Source organism: Parasteatoda tepidariorum, chromosome X2, assembly GCF_043381705.1.
Source record: "Parasteatoda tepidariorum isolate YZ-2023 chromosome X2, CAS_Ptep_4.0, whole genome shotgun sequence".
NCBI classification, from domain to species: domain Eukaryota; kingdom Metazoa; phylum Arthropoda; class Arachnida; order Araneae; family Theridiidae; genus Parasteatoda; species Parasteatoda tepidariorum.
In genome coordinates this window covers 24,751,853-24,764,498 of record NC_092215.1, presented here as the reverse complement: position 1 = coordinate 24,764,498, position 12,646 = coordinate 24,751,853, and the positions used below count along the sequence as shown (strand labels likewise).

Below are 12,646 nucleotides of genomic sequence, written 5' to 3'. Positions count from 1 at the left end.
GGTTTAGATGCCGCATATTATGGTTTAATTAACCACAAATGTCTTCTTTTTTTTCTGTAAAAAAAAAAGCAGAAATGTTAGTAATATATAGTAGAATAATTTAACGGAATTTTTTTCCCGTGTGCTGAGACATCTGTCTTTTTTCGGTTCAATAAATTTTTCTTTTTTCTTTTTTAAAAGTTACGGCGTGTATCTAAGTATCTTTCTCGCCACTTTCTTTGCCTAAAGTGGATTACTTTTCTCATGAAAAAAAGAACTTACCTTTTCCAGTAGATAGCTCAATCGGTAACACGTTAGCTTTCACTGTTGAAAGTAATGTTAGCAATTGGAATACACACGTTGCCTTTTGTTCGCATCGATTGCCCCCTTGAGGACAGCGAGACATTAAAACGAAAGAAAAAAATACGAAAAGAGTTGGCGACAAAACGTATGATTCGATATTTTCTTTAGACGTTATCGTTTTGGGAAAAGACAGCCAAACGAGCGAATATAGCGCCTTGTTCGATATAAAGGGTTCATACTAGAATTTTTCTTTTAACTCTTTGTGTGCTAAAGAGGAAAAAAGTTGATCCGCTAAAAGCATGTGATAAAATTTGAGTGTTTTTTGACGTCTGAATCGAAATATAGACAAAATAGGATTCAATAGATAGTTTCGTCAAAAATAGTTCAAGGAGAGGTGACGGGAGAAATCAGATTTCGAAACTCTATTTTCCCTGATACAGAAAATTGAAAAGAGTTAAATGCGCTGCTAAAGAATTCTTAAAATATTTCAGCTTTGATGTGATTCATGGGCATTATATGCATTTAAAGCGATAGATATGCTGGAATATTTTTAAAATAAATTTGAAACAGAAACCTGTAATCGATATTCATCGGCAAGAGATAAAGGGGAAAAAATAGTGAAAATACTAGAAGAAAATGGAAAAATGGAGGAATCTAATTTCGAAGGTGTGTGTAATGGATTGAAACTTCAAATCTGATTTTAATCGATTTTTCGTGTGGTACTGTTTGAGTAAAACTTTAAGAAACAGGAATTTTATTTCATTCGGAGTTTTTCAATTTTCCCTGCTATTGACTTGATTTTGTAACTAGATTCCTACCACCAAAATTTGTTTTTTTTGCAAAGCGAAGTATCATCATTGGAAACTGATGATTGGTAATTCAAGAAAGTTCCGGATGTCAACGTTTTTTTTTCTTTTCAAATGCGTTTAAAGTGTGTAATTCTTTTAGAGTTTGTTTATCTTGTAATTTCCGCTCAAAATAGAAAGTTTCAAAAGATTTTTGTTTCAGATTTTTCTACTGTTTGCTTACTTTGTGATGATTAAAGTGCTACGCATAGATATTTAGTACATATGAAAAGGAAAAATTATTATTTCAATAAAATTTCCGTTTTTATTTTTGATATTAGATTCTTTAAGTAAATAGTGTCTAAATTTAGACAACGATTTACGAATATGATATCAACAAATACATTTTAAATGTTAAAGGTAAAGGAAAGATTTCAATCTCTTTAAAGTATGATAGATGCAGTGATGATGAATGGAAAAATTTCTTTGATGCAGTTTAATAGCATCTAGTTCAACAGTTTATTGAAGTTTTACAGAAGCACATGAATAAAATTTTGGTTGTAAAAGCTAATATTTATTAGTTTTTTTTTTCATTGCACGAATTCTTAATCAGGAGGCAAAAAATCCCGAACTGAAAATAAAAATATTTCTTTCCTTTAAAATAGCTCTTGAGTAGTATTGATAAATCTCTTTCATCTTTAACTGGATACCATTGGTGCAAATGCTGATCTTTTTCGCTGAAGAATTTCTGCTCTTTTAAAAAATTGTAATTCTTTATAATTTGGAGAAAATTAAAAAAAACATCATAAATTTCCATAAATAAATTATGAGTCACTTATCTATGTGTAAGCAACAAAATGCAACTTAAACATTTTTATATGAAGGTAAAACAATTTTTTCCAGTGATATTTCAAAATGACAAGACAAATACATTTTAAAGTTAAAAATCCAATTATTTTTCTATGTATTGTATTTTTCTGAAAAGCTTAAATCTTACAAACTAATCTGTAAATTTTTAAATAAAAATTTAACACCCCATATGTATTTTTCAATTTTTTTAAAAAAAGTGAAATTTCCACTTTCTTTCTAAACTATTAGTTACTCTTAATATTTGAATAAGCTGAATTTTTATCGCATAAGTGAATATTTTTTTATTTCAAAGTTTTTTTAGAGTATATAGAACAAGCGTTTCTTCGGTTAACTAGATTATTTTCATAAACGTTCTTTATCTATGCTGTAAAATAAATTTAGTGCATCTTAACACAAAAAATAGAGTCAACTATTCCGTACCAAAGAAGTGTAGAACCTAGTGTACTGAAACACAAAGAATGGTTTTTGCGCTACTCTGTTTTAAGTTGCTTCTACCATTTTCTGTACTCGGTAGCACAAATATTTAAAGTTACAGTAAGATAGGATGCTCATAAGAGTCAGTAAAGTTATTTTTACTATGCAATATGAAATGAAAGTTCACTAATTCTCTAGACATAAGACTAGTTGGTAAATCAAGCATCCTCGTAGTATAGGTAAAACATTGAGACGATTTTAAACTTAAATGTTGACAGAGCCGAAGCCAGAGATGCCAACTTGCTCCGGGGAGCAAATACGTATTTTAAAGTGGTAGTTTATTAATTGTGATTCTTGGTTTAATAAATTCAATTTAGTAGATTTTTATCCACCACTACTTCTAAACAATTCGTAGGCTCATATAATTCACCACTTAATGAATTTATGTCATGCTTTATCTTTAAAAAAGCCAGAAAAAATAGTCAAATATTTGCAAATTTTACTTCGTAATTATTTACCGTTTTTTTAATTATTTTAGCGTGTCCGGAGCAGTTGGCATCTCTGCCGAAGCATATAGTAATTATACATTATAAAATTATTTAATACTATATAGAGATACTTAAAAACTAAATAAAATATAAATATCCTTGTTGCAGAACTAAAAAGATACTTACATATTTTAACGGCGAACTTTAGCTTCAGTAAATGTATAGCAGCATTAAAGACAACTAACTCTCGCGAAATTTTTTTCAGTTGTGAACAATCTAGAGACGATATCTATACCACGCCTACAGAGGAGTTTTGGGTAGCATAAGTACTAAACGTATGGTAAAAAAACACGTGAGATTGGTGCAAGCATTTTTCATTGAAAAAAATTAAGATTTATTTACACCCTTTAAATTGCATATGGAAGCTTGAGTTAGTGTTAACTTGAGAAAAAAGCATTTCTTCCCACAATTGTTTGGATAATTCAACATTCAAGCATTGCTACAGATCTCTTAGCTAAAGTTTTCATCTAGACTTGAAAAGCTACTTAGTTCATGAGGTATTTGCTAAGATATTACCATACAAAATATAGATGCGGAGATAAAATTGCAATTTTATGATGGAACTAAGTTCTCCTTAAAAGCTGTATTCGAAATAATAAATATAAAATAAACTGCTTCTAGGTAGGCATCTATTTTATTGTTTTGCTGCTTTCAGTTAGTGTTTTCAAACAAAAGATGATAAAAAAAAAAATTCTTTAGTTACAAAAATAGAATCGAATTAATTTTAATTCATAATAAAAAGCACAACTATAAACTCGAAAGCTTTTATTTTAGCTAGAATATAAAACATTTTTTTTCCACTTCTGTCTGATTCCCAGTACATCATACATTTTATCTATTCTTTCGGTTGCTTCGATCAATAGAATAAATGGCATTTTCTCTGATTCGTGAAGCCCCTGACATTAGTAGAGAGATTCGCGATTCTAATACGTGAGATTTCGTGATGCTTACGCCTCAATGGTCAAACGGTCATAAATGTTCTAGTTTGTGATGGCAAAAAAAGGATACTGAAATACATTGAAAAAGAGACATTTTCGGGGGTCCATTTATTAAATGATCTTTATGGGTTAGAAAGTAAAAAGCATATATATCGAAGAAGATTTTTATATTGAATTGTAAGAATAAAAATAGAATTATTTCGTTTTGTAAAAACTAGATAGAAAAATTTAGGTTGAATCGAACGAAAGATTGTAATTTATTTACCAAAGAAAAATTGGATACTTATAGTAAAGTATTGTACCTTTTGTATATCCGAGTATAGTTTGGTTCAATATTTCCAACTATTTCTTTGGTACTAATTTCATATTATTTTGTCATAGTACATAGGTATATATGAGGATAATAATAATCTTCGATATCTTTTCAATTAAAACTTTACCATATATGCAATGTGGCAATTGCTAAGGAACAACTGACTTATGCAAAGTAGCGTTCTTGAGCCATGATGGCTTAATGGCTAGAGCGTTCACCATCCAATGAGGTGTACCGGGTTCGTGGGTTCGAATCCGAGTGATGGCTGGTTGATACGAATTGCACCGCCCACAATGATAGCGTACAATATCCTAATTGGTAGGCGTAGATCATGGGTTCAAGTCCTTGCCATCAGACTAACCGTGGGAGATATCCGCGGTTTTCCTCTCCATGTAAAGCAAATGTGGACTAGTTCCATTAAAAAATACTCCACGAACGCAAATTTTCCCAATACTTGATCCAGGAGTTTCCTTGTCTTCTGGATTGGGTTCAAAATTACAATGCTACGAAGTTGAGCATCAGTAGCCGTAAACGCAAAAACTTGGGTCGGCTGTTCAACGACGGTTATAAAAAGTAGCGTCTTTGATTGGTTTACGGTACAGAGCATTTCTTTTTAAATTTACGCTTTAGAAACCGATTACATCTAATATGGAAAAAACATGAATGCAAAACAAATACAGCTTATTAACCATTTACAACTAGCATGGTTTCAAAACTCTAAAAATGAAATTTAACTAGATATTTGAGATAGTTTAGCAGCTTTAATGCGCTGCCATCTATGCGTGAATGAAAGTATCGTTTCCTAATTGCCCAGGGTCACAAATTGGAGAGTGCAGGACACCAGAAGATGTGTTGAAGGAAATTGAAAAAATTTTGTGGTGTCAACGCTGGGACTCGAATCCCCGTTCCGTTAGTCATGCGCTTGACTGATAAGCCTTCTCAGGTTTATAATATGTACCCCTCCGCAAGGAACAAAGTTACTATTAAGTGAAAGCAGTTAATAAACTGTTTACCTCACAGTTAACGGTTTGAATGCCATCATATTTATGGTTATTTAACAGTTTTGCTTGCACATGATAAAATAACCTATAATAAAATTGTTATTTAACCATATTTTTCCAGAAACCTCTAACAGTGTACTGGATATTTTCAAGAAGCCGTTTTCTTTTCGTGAAAACTTTTTCAAGATTATAAGCAAAAACTACTTTGAATTTCAAAAAAAAATATACACTAATGACATAAAAATTGCATTTCACTTCAAAGTTTAAAGAACATAAACACAGATCTAAATCAAAAACATATTCTTTTGATAGGAATTTTAATATCGTTCGAGTAATTTTGCCAGACCTTAAAATGCTGGTAGTTCCCATCTTTAAAATGAATTCACGTAAAAAGAGAAGTTTAAAATGGGTTAAGACCACATTTGATAAGCATAATAATCATCTTTTGAATGAAATTCAGATGACGCGGGCACACGTATTGAGAACCAAAAGTTTTATTGCATGGTTTATGGTAGTTTTATTTTTTTTATCTAGGAGGTGCGGGTAATTTAACCTCATTATTTGAAGAATATAATATCAAGACGTGGAATTACAAACTCATAATTTTGAATTTTAGAATAAGCTTTCTATAATTTGATTTTAATGACGAAAGCAATGCAATAGATGATTTTACAAATAAAAATTTTGTTAATGGCGTTCAATAAAAATGCCTTAAGTGATTTTCGCAATTTTATCAAATGCTGAATAATTTAACGCATGACAAACAAAACTTTAATATACGCAGTTACTATTAATTTCCTTAAAAAAATTATTAGTATTTAATATCTCATTTTCTTTGCATAATAATCTAGATTTAACCATGTTTTCAAATTTGGACTTCGCTTTGCGAAACAGGCTTCGAGCAAATAATAAAGAAATTCTTTCATTTTATTAATGATACGAAAATATTCGCAGGATACAGATTTTAATATGTTTGTAATGAGACGTGGGGGCTCAATGGAAGGAGCGTTCGCGTTCCAATTAGGTGAACTAGGTTCGAATCCCATCGATGGCTGATTGACACGAATTCTGCACCCGGCTTGCACCGACCAAAGTGCTCACGTAAAATATACTCAGTGGTAGACGATCATGGGTTAGAATCTCTTTGCGGTCAGGCTACCCGTTGAATGTTTCTGTGATTTTTGTCTCCATGTAACGCAAATGCGAGCTAGCTCCAGCAGAAAGTTCTCCACAAAGGCAAATTTCTCATGATACTTTATCTAGGAGTTCCCTTGTCTTGTGTCTTCTGGATTGGACACAAATTCAAAGTTATCATGCCTCTGGCTTAATGGGAACAACAAAAAGTTCGGTAATTTTTACCGACGTGCTTTAGTAATGATTTTAGTTAAATTAACAATAAAATATGGCTTTATAATACGTGATAAAATTGGGAAAATGTGGTAAAATTTGGTAATATTACCATGATAACAGAGCATGGTATAAAAACCATTCCTTCAGTTAAAATTACTTTTCAGTTATTTCTTTATATTTATTTTTTTTCTAAATTTATTGTAACAAGAACTATAATTTTGAAAACCATAATTCGCGATAAACCGTAATCGTATGAACGGAAAAATCTCCAAATTAATGATTTAGATACCGTATATTTTAGTTTTATTAACCAGAATTAGGATTTGTGTCACTAGAAATGCCATTCGAATGCAGTACGACGCATTTACCAGAATTTTTTTCCTCTGTGTATATGAACTGCTCTTAAATACACCGTATTTAATCCGCCGAATCTATTGCAATCAATCTTGACATTTTCATCACAGTAAGTGCGAGCTACCTAAAACATTTGCGACTACACATAAAAATTCACTAACAAAATCAGTTTTCAAATAGTTAAGGAGAAATAAGATTATTAAATTAATCGTTTTTAATTTTATCTGATATGAATATTCCTTGTAAATTTTATAAATTGTAATTTGAATATGAAATATTTAACAATTTTAAGAAATTCTACGTAATAAATTATAAAAGTCGTGTAAAAATATGTAACAATGAAAAAAAGCTCTATACACAATAGGTTTTTATAAAACTTACAGAGTGCTTGGAAAAAATATTTAAAAAAAATCAGATTTGATGTTTTTTTTTCAATATCCTCAAATCACAACAAATAAAATTTGTTTTGATTATATGAGTGAAAAAAAAAACCTGAAAATGTTTGAAAAGGTCTTATCGTGTTCTTTTAGTTACATTATCAGATAAAAGCGGAACATAAAAATAAATCTACCTGTAATGTAAAGTATTGAAAATTTATTCATATACTTATATATTTAATTAATACTTAAGTATTTAAATTGAATCTAGTATTTTTTATAATGTCGATACCAAATAGAAAGAAAAGAAAAGAACCTGAAAATGTTTGAAAAGGTCTTATCATGTTCTTTTAGTTACATTATCAGATAAAAGCGGAACATAAAAATAAATCTCTAGTATTTTTTATAATGTCGATACCAAATAGAAAAAAAAAGAAAAAGAAAGCAGGCTTGTCCCATTTAGGAAATCCAAATTACAAATTATTTTAATCATGTTTTAAACATTTTATACAATGCAATAAACACATTTCAAAAACATAAGAAAAAATTTTCAAGTTTTTGGTGGTATACCTTCTAAAATACTTAAGATGGTATACGTTGAGTAAAAGTTTATACGATCCTTTATAAAATTGTTGGCTCAATGCTCAGAGTTGTAAGACAAATATAGGTACTGAAGAATATAAAACGAGCCCATAATCAAAGCTCATGAACTCCTATTTTAGAAATACTAGCTTTTAAAAAAGCAAATAAAAGTTTTCCTAGAAATATAAAAATGGAAATTACAGCTAAAAATGCTTCTTTAAATATATAGCTGAAATGATATGAACTAAGAAAGCAATTCAATATGTTGTTTTCTTTTCAAGCAGGCGACACAATCTATATCTTCAGCGCTTAAGACACTGAAATATATCTGAGAATTTAAGAAATGAAGTTGACTTTACATAGATATTTGAATTTTATATTTGGTAGTAGAAGGAAAATTTTTTCTGTCTTTATTTTCTTTGATCTTTTTTGAAATATGCGTCATCACTTTTTGAAATCCCGGTTGAGAAAGTGGATGATGATACCAAGTTACAGCTTTATTTGCATTTCATTACTTACAAGGCGACGCCATAAAATGATATTATTGCGCTGTCTGGAAAAATGTATTTTCTAAATGAAATGCAATACATTACGTACGGAATTTTTGCTGATTAAAAGACTCAAAAAATCCTAATTTTATTTAATGGTGGTCCACTGTGATATTTTTTACGATTGACTTAGATTTAGTTCACTGATGACTTCAAAGGAAAATATAAAAATAAGCTTTTAAGCGAAGAAATATTTGCCTTTCCAGGTTAATGTAAGATTAATATGCTGATTTTCTTTTTGAATATTTTTTGTAAGCTTCTCCATTTTTCTTTTTATGGATGGAAGAAAGCGGAGTAGAAATTAGATCAAAGAAGAAATATTGTATTTTTTAAAATAAATATTTTTAAGATTTGTTCATTAAGAACATCCATATGAAATATTAATGCTTACAATGCAAAAGATTTGCTTTGATTTTTTTACTCCTAAACTGTAAGTCAATATACATATATCTAGTCATTGCTATAAAAAAAACTCTTTAAAGACATGTTTATCTTTTTCTTAATGTTTACTAATATCTTTAAAAGCTACTATTGAAGATATGTTTCTTTATTTTTTTCCAGAGGTAGGAAATACTTTATAATTTTTAACAAATTATTCTTATCTACTTACTTTTTTTTATTTTAGATGAAAGAAATGAATAAGATTTATTTTATTTTAATACATTCTAATAGCATTCACTTTTTAGGTCAAGTTTATAATATTAAGTTTTTAAAATTGGTTAGGACAATTGTATACTTTATTAAGAAATACATACCATAGCAAATTTAAGAAAAGGGTAAACTAGACTTAATGCTGCATAAGAATTAAAGACTATTATTCATCTTTATGTTAATTTTTCGATAAATAAAATGATTTATGTGAATCAATTTTTTTTCGAATTAGCAGATTGTAAATATATTACTTCATACTACTGGGCATATTATTGACTTCAAAACAAATAAAAATAAAATTTGAAAACTGCTGCTTTTAAAATTGAAGCAGCATATACTCATTTTTGAGCAAAAGGCATTTTGAGGGAGAAATGTGTGAGAGAGATATTCGTTGGCTGACGGCTAGATCAGAACCAAAGACTTCCGGGATCACTGAAGGATAATTTAACCTCCAGAGTTATACAGGGAGACCAGTGAGTGTTCAAGACCAGGGAGAGTTTGGAAGCTTTATATAATGACCGCCGCAATGACGCATCATGACATTCATTCACTTCAGAGCTTCTAAGATGTAGCGAAATAAGCAAAAAGTGAAATTCAAATTACCAATCTCCTAACTTTCATCAGGACCATATTTTGCTGATTTCAGCCCTTTTACCCATTGACATTGGATTGTTGTTGTTGTTAATTTACGTCGCACTAGAGCTGCACAATGTGCTATTGGCGACCGTCTGGGAAACATCCCGGAGGATGATCCGAAGACATGCCATCACAATTTTGATCCTTTGCGGAGGGGATGGCACCCTCGCTTCGGTAGCCCGACGACCTGCGAGCGAAGTGGAGCACTTTACGGAAGCACAGTTTAACGAGGACCAATACCGCACACCCTCGGTCCCTACGCAGACTGATCCAAGTGGTCACCCACCCGCACACTGACCGTAGCCAGTAATGCTTGACTTCGGTGATCTGCTGGGCACCGTGTCTTTAAGATCAGTCCACTGCGGGACCCATTGACATTGGAAAATGGTATGTTATGATTACGGCGGATACTATATAAAACTTCCTAACTCTCTCTGGTCTGGTCAGCACAACTATTGTGGAGTGTGCATGGAAGTCCTTAGATAGAACAGCCAATGAACATCGATCACACAAATTTCTTCCTTTACATCAATTTTGAGACTATGCCATTTGCTCAAAAATGAGTATGTTTCAATTTTGAATATATGGGATTTTCAAATTCAATTATTATTTGTTTCGGAGTTATTTTGACCTATTTTTGCTCAATTTTGAAAAATCTTTTTTTTACTGTGTATATAGGAATAATAAATAAAAATGATTCTACATCACTTTGATTTATTGTTCACTATTATATTTATTTTATTGGAATTCAGTTCTCTAGAAATGGAGCCAGGTATTTCGCTTAAATGCAAATAAAAAGGAAAATTTATCTAAAGTGCATGCTATATTGTTTATGTATATGAAATAATTTAAAACAGCAGTAGGTTGTGTGATGCCATTATTGGTATTACATATTTCCTAGTTTTTAAAGTTTCTTTAATTTCATAATTTCAATTTTTTAATCATTCTTAATCCTATTATAATAAAGTCAACTTAATTAATTAATTTTCAATTATTGAAATACGTTTATTATTTTCTTAACAATCAATGTAACGGCTAACTTTTTAATTCAATAAAAATTAAATCTGCAACTGATTTATTCACTGTCACGACTCAATTGAAAATATATTTATAACTTCATATTTCTTTAAGCTACTTAATTCCTTTAACCACAAAAATGTTACTGTTACTGGGTCATATCAATTTCTAACCACCTTTTCAGTGATTAGTTGTTGCCAAATTATTTATAATTTAATATTAATAACACGTGGTTGGATGTACCGGGAAAGCCTGGTCGGTAGGGTGCTGGGCCCATGTCCGAACCCCACCGGACGAAGACTCCTCCTGTAGTAAATGGTGACTGATGAACGTTAAATCTGTCGAGTCACAAAGTCCTCCTTGTTCCCATAACAAATCAATACCTCTGGGAGTATTGGATTGGAGATCGATCGTTGTCTGATTCAGATCAAAATTACGATCTGTGGATGAATGAATGGATGTATGAATGGGTTCGCCCTATAAACGTGTGTGACGTATGGGTGTGGCAGAAGTCGAAATCTTGGCCAAAGATGGCGCCACTGGAAAACAAGAACAATCGCACCCCTCTGCCTAAACAGGCATACGTCAACAAAAACAACGTGGTTGACTTTGTTTTTGGCAATTCCCCAAAATTTGAAACTCTTCCCATGCTCCTAAGTGCCTGTTAGTAGCTATGCATTCACTGAAAATTTGAACTTTTTGGTGCTAGAAAGGGGGGAGGGGTTAGGATGTTCGATGGCCCTCAGTTTGATCGTTAAAAGTTTCACAAAATTGTTATATTAACTCGATGCCTTAAAAGAAACTGTCTTCGTCTCTGTACAAGAGATGGCTTAATATTTTGTTTTGCTAATATAATATGTTTTTGAATTTTTATGTGTGGTCATATTTGTTAATTTGAAAATGCTGTCTAATAAAGCAGAATGTTTTTCGTTGTTTGATCATATCTCAACAGTTTCTTTGTGTTGTGGAACAATGTCACTGTAGAAGAAATCTACATTATTACAATACGGCATGATATTCGCATCGATACGTATGAAAACTGGCCGCGTTAGAAAGGAGGTTTAAAAGCATTACAAATGTAAATATTAATTTACATAGATGTCATTCCATAATGAATAGATTTAATATATATTTTTAGAAGACTTATAAAAATAAATTGAAAACTAATCTGAGCATAATAGAGATCAAATATTAGTATTTATGTTACAGAGATCAAAAGTTGCTAGTCAATCGAATTTAAGGTAAAGAAAATTAAAATAAATTTAGTTCGTTTACATTTCTTTGAAAAAATATATTGAATGCCCCTAAGTGCCTCTTATTAATCCATATAGTTAAATGTATTTAAAACACTTTATGATCTAACATTATTTCCAATAACCAATCTATTATTGGCGATTAAAAAAAACTTGGTAATATATTACTAACTATATATAATTGATTAAATAAGTTAAAAAAACACGTGCAAAATAAAATCCATTTTATTACTTTCGTTTAAAGCTGTTTGCGTTATTTGTATTCTGTTGACGAAGTTAAAAAGCTTATTATTTAATTCCTGTTTAAATAGATTATAATAACAACGCATTAACTATGAACTCCTAACTTAATCGGATTAGTTATAGTACTTACTTTGACGCTAGGTGTGCTCTTATACGACAGAGATTACCAATAGATTTGTGAGACTTTATTTAAAACGTTGTAGGGAAGTAGTTTTAATGGGATTAGCGAAGAAACTTATTTGAGTAATAGTGTAGCATATGCTTGTTAGCCAAAGTATCTATTAAGTAAAACACCATTCTTGTAATTTGAAAGATTCCTATATCATTATGATATAAAGCATTTAACAAATAGCCAAATAAGGTTAAGGTTACAAACGTTCTTTTGTAAGTGCAGAATGAGAAAATGAAAATTTTTTTATGACTGATTGTTAATAAAACAAAAAGATTAGCATTAAGCAAACAATACAAAGATGTTGTAAATATG

The 12,646-nt window shown here is 30.6% G+C and overlaps 1 protein-coding gene and 1 long non-coding RNA gene across 2 annotated transcripts in view; one reads left to right on the top strand and one right to left on the bottom strand.

Annotated features, from left to right (window-relative positions):
* Window positions 1–12,646, top strand: part of LOC107448874 (neuroligin-4, X-linked) — a 310,204-nt gene that overhangs the window by 212,934 nt on the left and 84,624 nt on the right. The gene's annotated exons all lie outside the window — the stretch shown is intronic.
* The window catches only part of LOC139427195 (uncharacterized), a 91,795-nt gene that overhangs the window by 5,057 nt on the left and 74,092 nt on the right, over window positions 1–12,646 (bottom strand). The gene's annotated exons all lie outside the window — the stretch shown is intronic.